This window comes from Anastrepha ludens, chromosome 4 (assembly GCF_028408465.1).
Source record: "Anastrepha ludens isolate Willacy chromosome 4, idAnaLude1.1, whole genome shotgun sequence".
In the NCBI taxonomy this organism is placed as follows: Eukaryota; Metazoa; Arthropoda; class Insecta; order Diptera; family Tephritidae; genus Anastrepha; species Anastrepha ludens.
Window position 1 is genome coordinate 123,541,693 of NC_071500.1, and position 12,017 is coordinate 123,553,709.

General features: G+C 36.8%; 1 protein-coding gene across 9 annotated transcripts in view; it reads right to left on the reverse strand.

Moving 5' to 3' along the window:
• The window catches only part of LOC128860998 (neuronal membrane glycoprotein M6-a), a 107,978-nt gene that overhangs the window by 36,336 nt on the left and 59,625 nt on the right, over positions 1-12,017 (reverse strand). The window contains exon 1 of one of the 9 annotated variants that reach the window (XM_054098843.1): positions 1,527-2,112. The exons of 1 other annotated variant lie outside the window; for it this stretch is intronic. The gene's annotated coding sequence lies outside the window, so the exon portion shown is untranslated. Of the gene's footprint in view, positions 1-730; positions 872-1,040; positions 1,249-1,278; positions 1,363-1,526; positions 2,113-12,017 lie in introns of those variants that run through there. 7 more of the 9 variants (XM_054098842.1, XM_054098840.1, XM_054098841.1 and 4 more) reach the window with 7 other exon arrangements.

Here is a 12,017-nt window from a genome sequence, read left to right on the forward strand (position 1 = left end):
GCATTGTAAGCCAAAATTGCTTAAGTTATACACGAGATACCGACCGAAGGTCTCCAGTGAGTCATTCAAATTTGGTGCTTACGGATGGCCGAATTATGGCCAACATTTGAAAGGGATTATCTTTAAAAAATAATTGTCAAAAATAGTAAAGATTGCCCAATCAATTTGAATTTTCCTTGTTTAATTTCAATTTTAAATCCAATACCACCCTTTGTACGATTTTAATCTACAATTTCTCGTCTAGTTTAAGCAGATTTGTAGTTATAATGATTTTTTTTATAATTTTGAGCTTAGCAAACAATATTTAGTTTATTTATTAGGAGTTTCAACAACAAATTGGTTTCCTGTATTTTTTCCAAGTCAACGACAATTAACCGAATTAAACCTTGATTTTATTCAAAAGTGTGCCGAACTTCAAAATAGGCAATGCAAGGCGTTTTTACTTGATGAAAATATACTATCCTATTGAGCAAGGGTTGCCAAAGAATTGATGGAGACACTTAGGTAACTGGAAGCCACTGCCGACATATTCACTTGTCCAAATAAAACCCTCTGCAATCCTTTTACAATGCAATCCATAACCTTATTCTGAACACTACATTTCAGCCACTGTATTTTTTATACACTTTCGTCTTATGAGCGCAACTTTATTTTAGTATTTCTTAAATATTTGTGGTTGACTTCTGCTTAAATATTTCTTTATGTATTCCTTTTATTCCTCAGAACGTACTATTTTTTTTTTTTTTTCAATTTTATTCTACGTAAATGACTGCATTTCCTCTATTAACACCGAAAACGCGGTCACAGTTTCTTTTGTGATTCATCGTCAATTATGTTTAATCGAACGTAACGTCATCGCACCGCTATACGTCACGTTTCATTTGTAATTACAAAAGAAATTAAAAAGAAAACACAAATATGCTGCATTGCACTATTTCTTTGCATCGTAAAAAACACTTAAAGATGCACACAGCATTCCGTGCAAACTGCACTTTGTGTCCGGCAAAATAATAAGAAAAAATAGAAGCACTTGAACTGACTAACAAACCCACAATTGCATTGCGATTTTTTTTTGTTTTTTGTACGAATGTTATGTTGACAAGCGCTCGACAATAGCAACAACCAACTGATATTACCAACCAAACAACAACGAAAGCGACGGCAATTGCGACAACAGCAACTTGTTGCTTTCGATTCGTTTGCGCTTCACTTTCAAACTGATTCGCCATTACTTGCTATGTGTATAAAAACGAAGCAAGCGGCTCAGTTGATTATTACCTTTTTTTATTTATTTATCATTACTTTTTTTATACTCTTTTTTTTAACATAACAGCAAGTACCGTCCCTTGATGCCTTGCTCTTACTCATATCAATAGTATCGTGAGCAAACCTGTAGCCAGTTTAACTGACCCTACATACAAGTACAATTTAGCGTACGCTGTTATATTCTCGTGCGCTCTTTCTTCCCTCGCAGTAGAATACTTCTTTGGAGATAATACATACATACGTGTTTGACTACCACTCACCTAATTGAAAAACAACAAATTAACGCTGCAATAAGTCAATACATATGCGTACATAAGTACATATGCCCTCTACGTAGAATGGAGCGTCAGTTAATTTGTGGAGTAACCAAGTGTTCCAACATGCTCATTCGTTCTAAGTTCAATTGCTTTTCACACTCACTCAACCTCTTTTCCCCCACAGTGCATTGGTATTCGTAAAAGTATCCATACAGAAGAGGCAGCCAAATAAGCAGCTGATCAGCAATGTAGAGGTTTTTGTTTGAAATGACAGTTAACGCTTGTTGCTCTCAAACTGGTTTGTTGAACTTGGTTAAAGGAACGAGTGTTATACGTAACTTTAGTTTTTTGTTTTGTTATCACGTGGCTCTCTATTCTTCGTTCCATTTTCTACCGAAACATCGCTTACTCATCTCATCTTCATTTTGAACTACATTGAATTAACTTCTGAAGTCAATTAGTTAATTTAAACGATCGCGTACCGAGGCCTTAGGTTAAGCGCCGATTGACAATTAAATATTAAAGAAATTGAAAGCAATTGAACAAATGAGTGAATTCTGTTCGTAGGAGTTAAGTTCGAGCGCAAAGGTGGCGTTACAACTAAAGTTCAAAGTAGAGGTACCATAACCATAACCACATAAATCTGCTGATCGAACCAACCTATGGGCAACACTGTAGTCATCTAGAAGTGACATAGCATAATGTCGTAGTCATATCCGTAACCGTATAGATCAATTGAATTTTAGTTTTTCGCTGTAACCATAACCCCTATATTAATGAATAAATGACTAATTTTACCTTTTCTTTAGTTTCTGCACTTCGAAATTCATAAATAAATTATAACATATGAAAATATCTGCTACTTATGGCCAGGGCACCAATAATTGATGATAGTAAATATCGTTATGGTTAATACTACGGTTAAGGTTATGGCGTTATGGTATGGCACCTCTATTTTGGGTTTAATATATGGACGAACATGAAGGAGATAGACGAAATTTCATTTAAAATTTTTATTCGAATCTTAATAAAGGGTTTCCCACTAACAGGTGTTATCTATATATATAAAAATTAAGCCGAAAAAAGTGTGCATTTGTCCGGGGTAATCTCAGCAACGCGTGTAAGGAAATCAATGAAAGTTTCACACATTGTTGGTGTTGCTTTGGCAACGGTTTCTGTGAAGTTTGGTTGAAATCCGATAACGCGTGTGTGTGCGGTGCGTCGGTTAAGTGAGTGTGTTTTTGCTATTTGCCGCACGTATTTTTTGTACCGCACATAACATTCATTAGAATTGAATACATTTTGGTCGTGTGTGTCTGGGCCGATTATTATGAAATTTGGTATATATATATATTTTTCCACGGTGAAGGTTAGTATAATATGCTTATTGATTCCACTCGCCACCAGGTGGCGCTGCCGAAGGCCAAAACGAGGACCCGGGTAACCCTAGGATGTGTTTTTACATTGTGGGTATCAAATCAAAGCTTCTGATGAGTGCTTTAATACAGAGTATTTTTTAGATCTCTGAGTCTCGAGATATAGCCGAAAAGGTGGACCAATGTACCCTTGGATGTGTTTGTACAATATGGGTATCAGATGGAAGCTGTTGATGAAAGCTTTTAAGTGAAGTACTTTTTACTGCCCGTTTCCGGGATAAAGAAAGGAGATGGAGCTGGAGATGGAAGAGGAAAAGGAATAACTACAGGATGAGGAAGAGGAAGAGAAAGAGGAAGACCACTTATTATTAAAAATTAAAAAAAAAAATTCTAAAAAAATTTTAAAATGTTACATATACGCTTATTATATAAACGTTAATCTGAAGTCAGTTATAGTGAAAAATTCATTGTATCATTGCCGGCGTGATTGGTGATCGTTTCCTTAATTTTTTGCAGAAAGGTTATGCTAATATGAGATATTACCTATATCATTCATATATTTACGTATTACCTGTGTACTCACAAATATACGGTTGAAGCAAATATATGTCAGTTTTTTTACTTCGCCTGGAAAAGTTTATATAAATTTAAGAAGAGTAAATAGAACTTATTTTATATCAGACTTCACGCAAAAAAGTCATTTGCACCTGAACACATAGTTGGGTTAAAGCGGGGGGGAATAGAACAGTTCTCTTCTCCTTCTCCGCTTTTTCGTACACGACGAAGTGTATGTATCATACGATTGATGTTGTTGTTTATGTGTAAAGGGGAGCGCATCTATGCAAATGCATAACGGAACAACGACCCGCTCTAACTTTTTTTCTGATCTGATTTTCAAGCAAACAACAAGTGAGTATTTTTTCTCCAGAGAAAACCACGTTTTTAAAATTGTTTTCTGATAAAAACAACCATTTGAGTAAATATTTAGAATAATATATTTTGCATCTATTTGATAGGAAACGAAGATTTACTGAAATATTTAAAATTTTTCACGCAAAATTGTTTCAAAATATTATTTGCCACGATAAAGCCGGAAAAGAAAGAAATTTTATTTTGTTAGTGCAAAGTGAAAAGTGGCAAATTTACGTGAGTATATACACAAGTTTTTTATTAATTGCCAAAAAGATAACGAAATATGAAAATTATTTCAAACAAAGAAATAAAATCAATGTTGATCAACATTTATTCAATAGTGACGTCATATTGTGGTTACAAAAGAAGAAAATTAAAGTGATTTTTTGAGCGCCATCGCGTCGACTACTAACTGTAAAACGGACAAATTGTATTTATCACATGCTCTTCAAAGTAATGCGTTCCGAGAAAAAAACAGTATAACGGTAAATTTGCGTGAGTATATACATGCGCGAGAATTTTTATAAAAAACACACAGTATTTTTCGGCTTAATTTAATTAATTAATCTAGGTTTTTTTAAAGACGACCAGCGGAACGGGCGGGTTTTCACTAGTTTAAATATATAAAAGGCTATCGAGAGATGATTAACAATTTTTTATGGCCGGAATTGGATGGTATTGATCTGGACAGCGCTTATTTTCAACAAGACAGCGCAAGCAACGAAACGGGACAAGTTTCCGGACCGTTTTATCTCTCGAAGAGGTGGTTACAATTGGCCACCGAGATCTTGTGATGTAAAACCTTGTGACTTTTTCTTTGGAGCCACGTGAAAGAGAAGATTTACGTCAACAGCCCAGGGTCGGATTCAAGACCTCAAAGATGGAATTCGTGAAGCTAGCGAAAACATAGGGTAGCCACTTTGCAATTCGGTTATGAAAAATTTCATGAATAGGATATAGTCCTGTAAGCGTGGTCGTGGTGGTCATTTGCCTGATGTTATTTTGTACTATTAAAGTCATACCTTCATTTTTATAATGAAATAAGCATCCGATCATTTATATTAAAAAATAGCTTTTTTCTTTGAATATCAAAACAACACCTCTTATTGGAAAACCCTTTATAAATAAATTTATTTTAATTGAGCATAACTTGAAAGTTACATCTGGTATCCAGTTGCCAATAGCAAACAGATCTTCTTTAAAACAGCTTACTGGATTTCGTAGAAAACAAAACTTCGAATCTTGGACAAATATTTGGGGGAGTTTGGTCTGCAATTCTAGATAGGCTTATGAAATAATTTATACAGATAGTGCACGCATGCAAACTAAACATATTATTATTATGTGCTATCGCGCCGGCTGGGGGCGCCCATACAAATAAATTGCATTGGGATCTATTTGCAGCTTTTGACTTCATTTGTAGCCAAGAGCGAGTCGTCAGATGCCGTGAATTCGTCGCCATGTTCCTTTCGGTTGTCCTCTTCGGCGAGAGCCTTGCGAATTCCTGCCCGGAGACATTCTGCTGATGTCAGTCGCAGGCTTTCGAAGTGTATAGCCTTTCCATTTCCACTTTCGTGCGCGTATTTCATTCTCAGCCGGCCTTTGTTCGCTTCGATTAAAGTGTTCGTCATTAGAAATCCAGTTATCTGGCCACCGTATGCGCAACATAGCTCTTAAAGCGGTTTATAAAAGTTTGGAGCTTTTTTGTTGTTGGAACTGCTACGCACCACGTTTTGCAGCCATACATCAGTACAGACTCCACATTCGAATTAGAAACCCTAAGCTTTGTTCTGACGGTTAGCTGCTTAGAGTACCATATGCTTTTAAGTATAGCGTAGGATGATCTGGCTTTTGACAGTCAAATTTGTTTACACTTTCGAAGGTTTGTCCGTACACTGTGAATGTGCCAGGTTGAGTGCCGTTAATGGCCATAGACTTTTTCTTTTTATTGTTAATACGCAACCCAACGCGATCTGCGTAGGTAGCCGCATAGTCTAGTTACCGTTGCATGTGTTCCCGTGTCGTGATCATTTAGATGTTCCATACTGATTGGGTTCCAGAGGTTGCCTCTGCTAGGCTGAACGCCAAGAGCGTTACTTAACATAGCATCGATTACGATTAGAAACAAAACTAAGCATATGATTTTTTTCAATTTTAACTAGAGCTCTCTGACCTGGCCTACTCGCCTTTGGCCACCTGCCTGAATTGAAAACACTCTATTTGGAAATCAATACAGTTTTTCCGCATGTTATGAAAAATGTACAGCCCACAACAAAATGATACTGCCTCAATATTTTGCCAATTTTTCTTTTACTTTTTTGAATGCTCATTATTTTTTATAATTTTATATGTACATATATTATCTAAAAAATCTGCATGTCTCCAAATTTTAAACTACTACAAAAATTAGAAAAACTCCACAAAATTTTCATCGCAACTCCACATTTTTGGTTGTAGTTTTATAGCTCATTAAATTCTATTTCCATAAAGTAGTACAAAGTATTTTTTTTAATTTGGAAGTGCACTCTAGCCTAAGATCAGAAAATTAATAAACATTTTATAAATTTATTTACTTATTATTATTAGAATTATACGGAGAACCTTTCCAAATAGGCAGGATTGGATTGAGGGAGAAATCTGTACCGAAGCTTGCACCTCTGCGTTCACTGACGGTTCCAATATGGACTTGGGAGTTGGAGCGGGGGTTTTCTCTAAATCGGCCAATTTATCTATCTCCTTTAAATTGCCAAACACTGCTATTGTTTTTCAAGCAGAAGTCTTTGCGATCCTGCAGGCATGTAAAATGCTTAGGGAACGCGGGAGCGAGGGAGATACGAGTATTAACATTTTCTCCGATAGTCAAGCCGCGACGCCATGGTGCAGAACGAAATTAGTAAGGAGGAGATCAAATCTGTTGGGTGTGCAGGTAACATCTCTCTGATCTGGGTTCGAGGACATAGGAACATAGAAGGAAATGAAATTGCTGATGAGTTTGCCAGAAAGGGGACTGAATTGGCCTCAGAGTCCTCCTACCCGGTCATCATCATCCCCTTGACAGTTGTTAAAAGAGAATTGCACAAATTATTCCTCGTAGCTGTGTTTACCGATCCTTGGATGATCGGCACACACGCGAAAAAGTTGGGGTTACCAGTTAACCCCCATTCCAGAAGCTGTGGGGACTTTTCAGAAAAGGAGACACACGCGGAAAAGCTAGGATTATCATTTGAACCCCATTGAAGAAGCTGTAGGGACCTTTCAGAGAAGGAAACTGTTGAGCACTTGCTTTGTAAATGTACAGGTTTGGTTACTAGATGATTAAGATCACTGGGGGCAGTGCGCCAACCTAAATCAAATCAATCTTCTCCATTATACCAACAGCTCTGGCTGGCTGTAGATATCTGCCTGTTGGAGGTCTCATAATGGTATCAAAACGGGACTTCAGGGCTACTTGAGGAGTGCCAGACTGGCACCTCAACCATTTCACCTACCTACCATACGGAGAAAAAGTGATGAATCATCAGCTTACATTGAAATCAAAACCAGTACCACTAACCTTTGACAGATTTTTTGAATTTAAAATTTCAGTATATAAAGATGTAAACCTGTTTCTGAAAGCAAATCCATCATTTTGATATGGGTTTACTTATGAAGGAATCGTTTTACATTTTTATCTTTCCACTCTGCTTTATATTATATGTATATAAATATGGTTCATTATACAAATCTTTTATTCAGCGATTGTGTTTATCTGTAAGGCTCCGTATGTACATACTTACATACAAGTATATTAACTCATATACACTCTCTAATTGAGCATATATTTAATTTGAAATTTTCATATTGTATTGGTTTTATCGAAAAAAAAATTATATGTAAGATATGTATATATGTGCATACCTAAGTACTTTCATGCATTTGCACGAAGCTATGAAAAAATAATATAACTTTTATTGCAAGCCTTCAAAAAAGTCGATGTCAACAGTTAATTAACGATGATAAATTACCTATGTGCTTTTTAAATATAAACTTGAAGTATTAAAAAAAAGTTCAAATAAAGGCAAATATTATTCAATTTAATATTTTTATAGAGTAATTTTGGATTTTTTTAAAATATTTTTATGAATAATGCTAAAATGCCTGACATAACTTTATAAGCGCAAAAAGGGGAGGGAAACACTGTGTGTTAATCTCCCTCTATATATTCAATTTTTAGACTACAAAAATATTTTATATTAAAAAAATAAATAATTGGCACGTACACTTCTGTTAGGTGTTTGCCCATTCGGCTACGGCGGCTGCTTTTACAAAAAAATTAGCGCGCATTAAAATCAATATTAAATAATTTGCAAAAAATGTATTACTGATATCAGAAAACTTCACCAGCTGTTGCTTTCTATTGCCAGAATGTGCCAATTCATATGAAATGCATTTGGGTTCTTCTTAGCCAGGTTCATCTATTGTACTCGCATTCTTGATTTCTTGTTAAATTGAAGGATTTTTCATCGTTACATCATCTTCCATATTTTTGATATGGTAAAGTCAGCATACCCGTTGCATTCTATAATGTCCATCTCATTAGAAAGCACATACAGTAGCTCATTCCCTCTTCTTCGGTACTCGTTGACCAAGCTGATAGGGCCATAGTTCTCGATTACCCCTTGTGTCTCTCATCTTTGACGCTCTTGTTTCTGAAGCAACTAAAAGGATGCGCATAAGGATAGGGTCGAATATTTTTTTTTCGCTCTTCTAGGGAGGCTTCTGCTTTTTATAACACATTACAGAAAGCTAAGTGTTGGTAAGTGTTATTCTTCTTTTGGTTCCCAGGCTTAGAGCCAATATACACGATGACTCTTCAACCTGAGTTTTTTGCGCACTTTTAAAGAAGTCTTCGAAAATCCTCGTGCATTTACACGGTGACTTTTTTTTTGCGGCATTCCTTGCGTGTTTTTGACGTTTAAGCGGACAATTTTCTTTGGCCCTTAAATTTTGATGCACTTGAATAAAATAGGAAAATGTGAATACGATGAAAGCGAAATGTCCAAAAAAAAAACCCTCAATTTCGCTGACCGAACGTACATGCCTCCCACTGACTTCTCTACACTTTTTGCCACCAAACTCGATACGCATGGCTTTCCACTCAAGGTGAAAGGTAAAAAGTCATCGTGTAAAATGGCGCTAATTTTCATTCTTTTAATCCAAAAATTTAAAATGTTAAATTTTTCTTAATTTAAATTTTTTTTAACTCATGTAAAGAGCGTAAATCGTTTCATCTTTTTATCAACCATTTTAATTAATTATTCTTGCTCATTAATCGTCTATCTTCGCGATGTGCATTCACACTTCTGCAACATATGCGCTTAAAAATTTTCCAACAAATAGTTAAAATATGAACTGAACGAAATACCCACAATGCGCTGTTATGAAATAGAGCTGAACACCTGCTTGTGCACCTTGTGTTGTGAAATGAAATTGTTCAGCACGCTTTAAAAAGTCCCATACATTGCTCCACATCGTTCCAATAACTTTCCACACAGTCAATGCCACTCACCCGTCTGAATACATTGGCCCATCTATGTGCCCATCCATAAGTGTCTCAAAATATGCTCCTCACAATCGCATATCGGCAAGTGAATTTAAATGAGGCAGACGTGAATTATGTAAAGTAGGAGCGAACGGAGAAAAATGCCTACAGTTTTTCACACGAATACCAACGGAAGTGTGTGTGTGCTTTGGTGCCTACTCCCTCAAACTATTTTTTGTCTATCTCTCTGTATTTCTGCCAGTTGTCTGTTCGTTTTCATATGAACATCACATGGTAGAAGTGCATTCGGTTGAGTGAGTGATTGCGGCTGCACGGGCAGTTGACTGCGCTTGTGCTTGATGGTAAGAACATCACTTCATATGTATGTATATATGTGGGTTCGGTAAGTTGGGCGACTGCTACGGCTGCCCCATTCGTAGGGCAGGGCAAGCAAAAGTCACGAACAAAAGAAAAGTAGGAAGACAACTATTTTCATAAAGTTAAATACGCCAAGAAGTATGTGAGTGGTGCTAAAAGTATTCAGACATTTTTGCTGCTGCCACTTTGCTTTATTCTGCACACTCCACAATTTCGTTCACTGAATAAATATAGTGAAATATTTCTTTAGTTTTTTACTCTGCTCTTTTCTATGGTTTTCGGCAGTATTTGGAGTGGTGTAAATGACTGAATGACGCTGAAATTACGAAACCAGCTGGCGAAGATGCGGTGGCGATAATGATAATAATGATAATGATATTTGCAATCAGCTTTTAGTTGGAAACCATGGACCACCGTGCAGCGCGCAAAGAAGCTTTTTTCATGCCAAAGTAGCAAGTTGGCCACAGCCGTAAAGCAAATTTAGTCGCAGCTACCATGGCTTGAATGGCTTGAATGGCTTCAAGCGTATACTTAAGTGTATACCTGTGCAGCTAAAGGATTCTATTTAAACGCAAAAGGAAGTAGGCGGCACACAAGGAAGTAGTGGCGGTGTTCGCAGCGCTATGATCCCGCAAGTTTGGCGGCGCTTCGCATGAAGACATGCATCCGTCCGTCGCGTTCAGAATTATCACCGACATTTCCGCTAGTGAAGATGACAAAAATGACAAAGCATTCCTCTGGAGCACAGCGCGTACAATGCTTCCTGGTTATGCCCACGGTTGCATTGTATAGAGATACACATTTCATATGAGACATACAGACACACACACGACAAACGGGTTACGAGTATGACGGAAATGGCGCTGGGTGCGGGCAGCGGGTGCAGCGTTAGTGTGTGCATGGGGAAATTTACCGCTGACGACGCCACTGCCACTGTTGAAAGGAAGCAAAGCAGAAAATTAATTCCTGATGCTCGAAATGAATGAGTAGAATGTTTAGAAAAGCCTAGAGTGCGCGCGTCGAACTTTTCTCTTTCCACAATGCAGTTTTCGATACAGAAGATGTAATTATAAAGGAGGAATAAAAAAAACTGAGAAAAATAGGAAGAAAAGAAAAGAACAAAAACAAAAAAATAGTTACAAGCATAATTTCCTTTCATTACTTTTGGTAGGCGGGCATGAGCTGAATATGGGTATTAGACCGTAAGCAGCAACGTAAAGTGGCAACATTTGTTGCTAAAACAATAATACAACAACAAAAACAAAGACGCTAAGCTATACCGAGCTACATAAAAGCAATAGCAAGCAGATGGAATGCGGGTAATCAAAAGAGATGAAAAGAGATAAGAGGAAAAAAGTTACTTGCGGAAAAATTAAATTGACTGGCAAGTTTAGTGTTTTTACCTTGGTTGGCATAAGAACATATTGCAGTTTTTGCTAGAAGAACGTCATAACTCAATACATTTTTTTTTTAAAGTATGGAGAAACTTACCACCAGCTCTTCATTTATGCTGTGTAAAAATGCATGGCCATACTTTTTGACAGTATTTTAGTGGGATTAGCCGAATGGGTTGGTGCGTGACTACCATTCGGAATTCGGAGAGAACGTAGGCTCGAATCTCCGTGAAACACCAAAATGATAATAGCGGTCGCCCCTCGGCGGGCAACGGCAAACCTCCGAGTGTATTTCTGCTCTGAAAAAGCTCTTCATAAAAACTATTTGCCGTTCGGAGTCGGCTTAAAACTGTAGGCCCCTGCATTTGTGGAACAACATGAAGGCACACACCACAAATAGGAGGAGGAACTCGGCCAAACACCTAACAGAAGCCTCGGCACCAATTATTAATTTTTTATTTTAATTGATGACATTTTTTTAGAGGATATTGGAAATTACGAGCTTTGAAGTCATTTTTTTCGAAGTTTTGAGTTACGAAGTTCTTGAAGCAAACAAACTTTCTTGCCACAAAGGTGCAGTGAATGAAGACGACGGCTGAATTAAGTTTTAGGTAAGGATTTAAATCCGTTTTGATACTAAAATCAGTATATTACTAACTATGTTTTATGTTCAAACAGAAGCTGATATTAGGCTGAGAATCAGTGCAGACTAAAATGAAATGTGATACTAATACAAGATGGAGCAAAATTAATCATCCAATTTTGTTTTTGAATAACTTAAAAAATAAATTTAAAAAATATCTTTAATTGGAAATTCTTTATTTTCCTCTTTACGCGCTCCATTACTTGTCTGTTTGACTATGCTGGAGTTTTTCATTGCAGTTCACAAGTATCAAATATGATTGACGCGCGA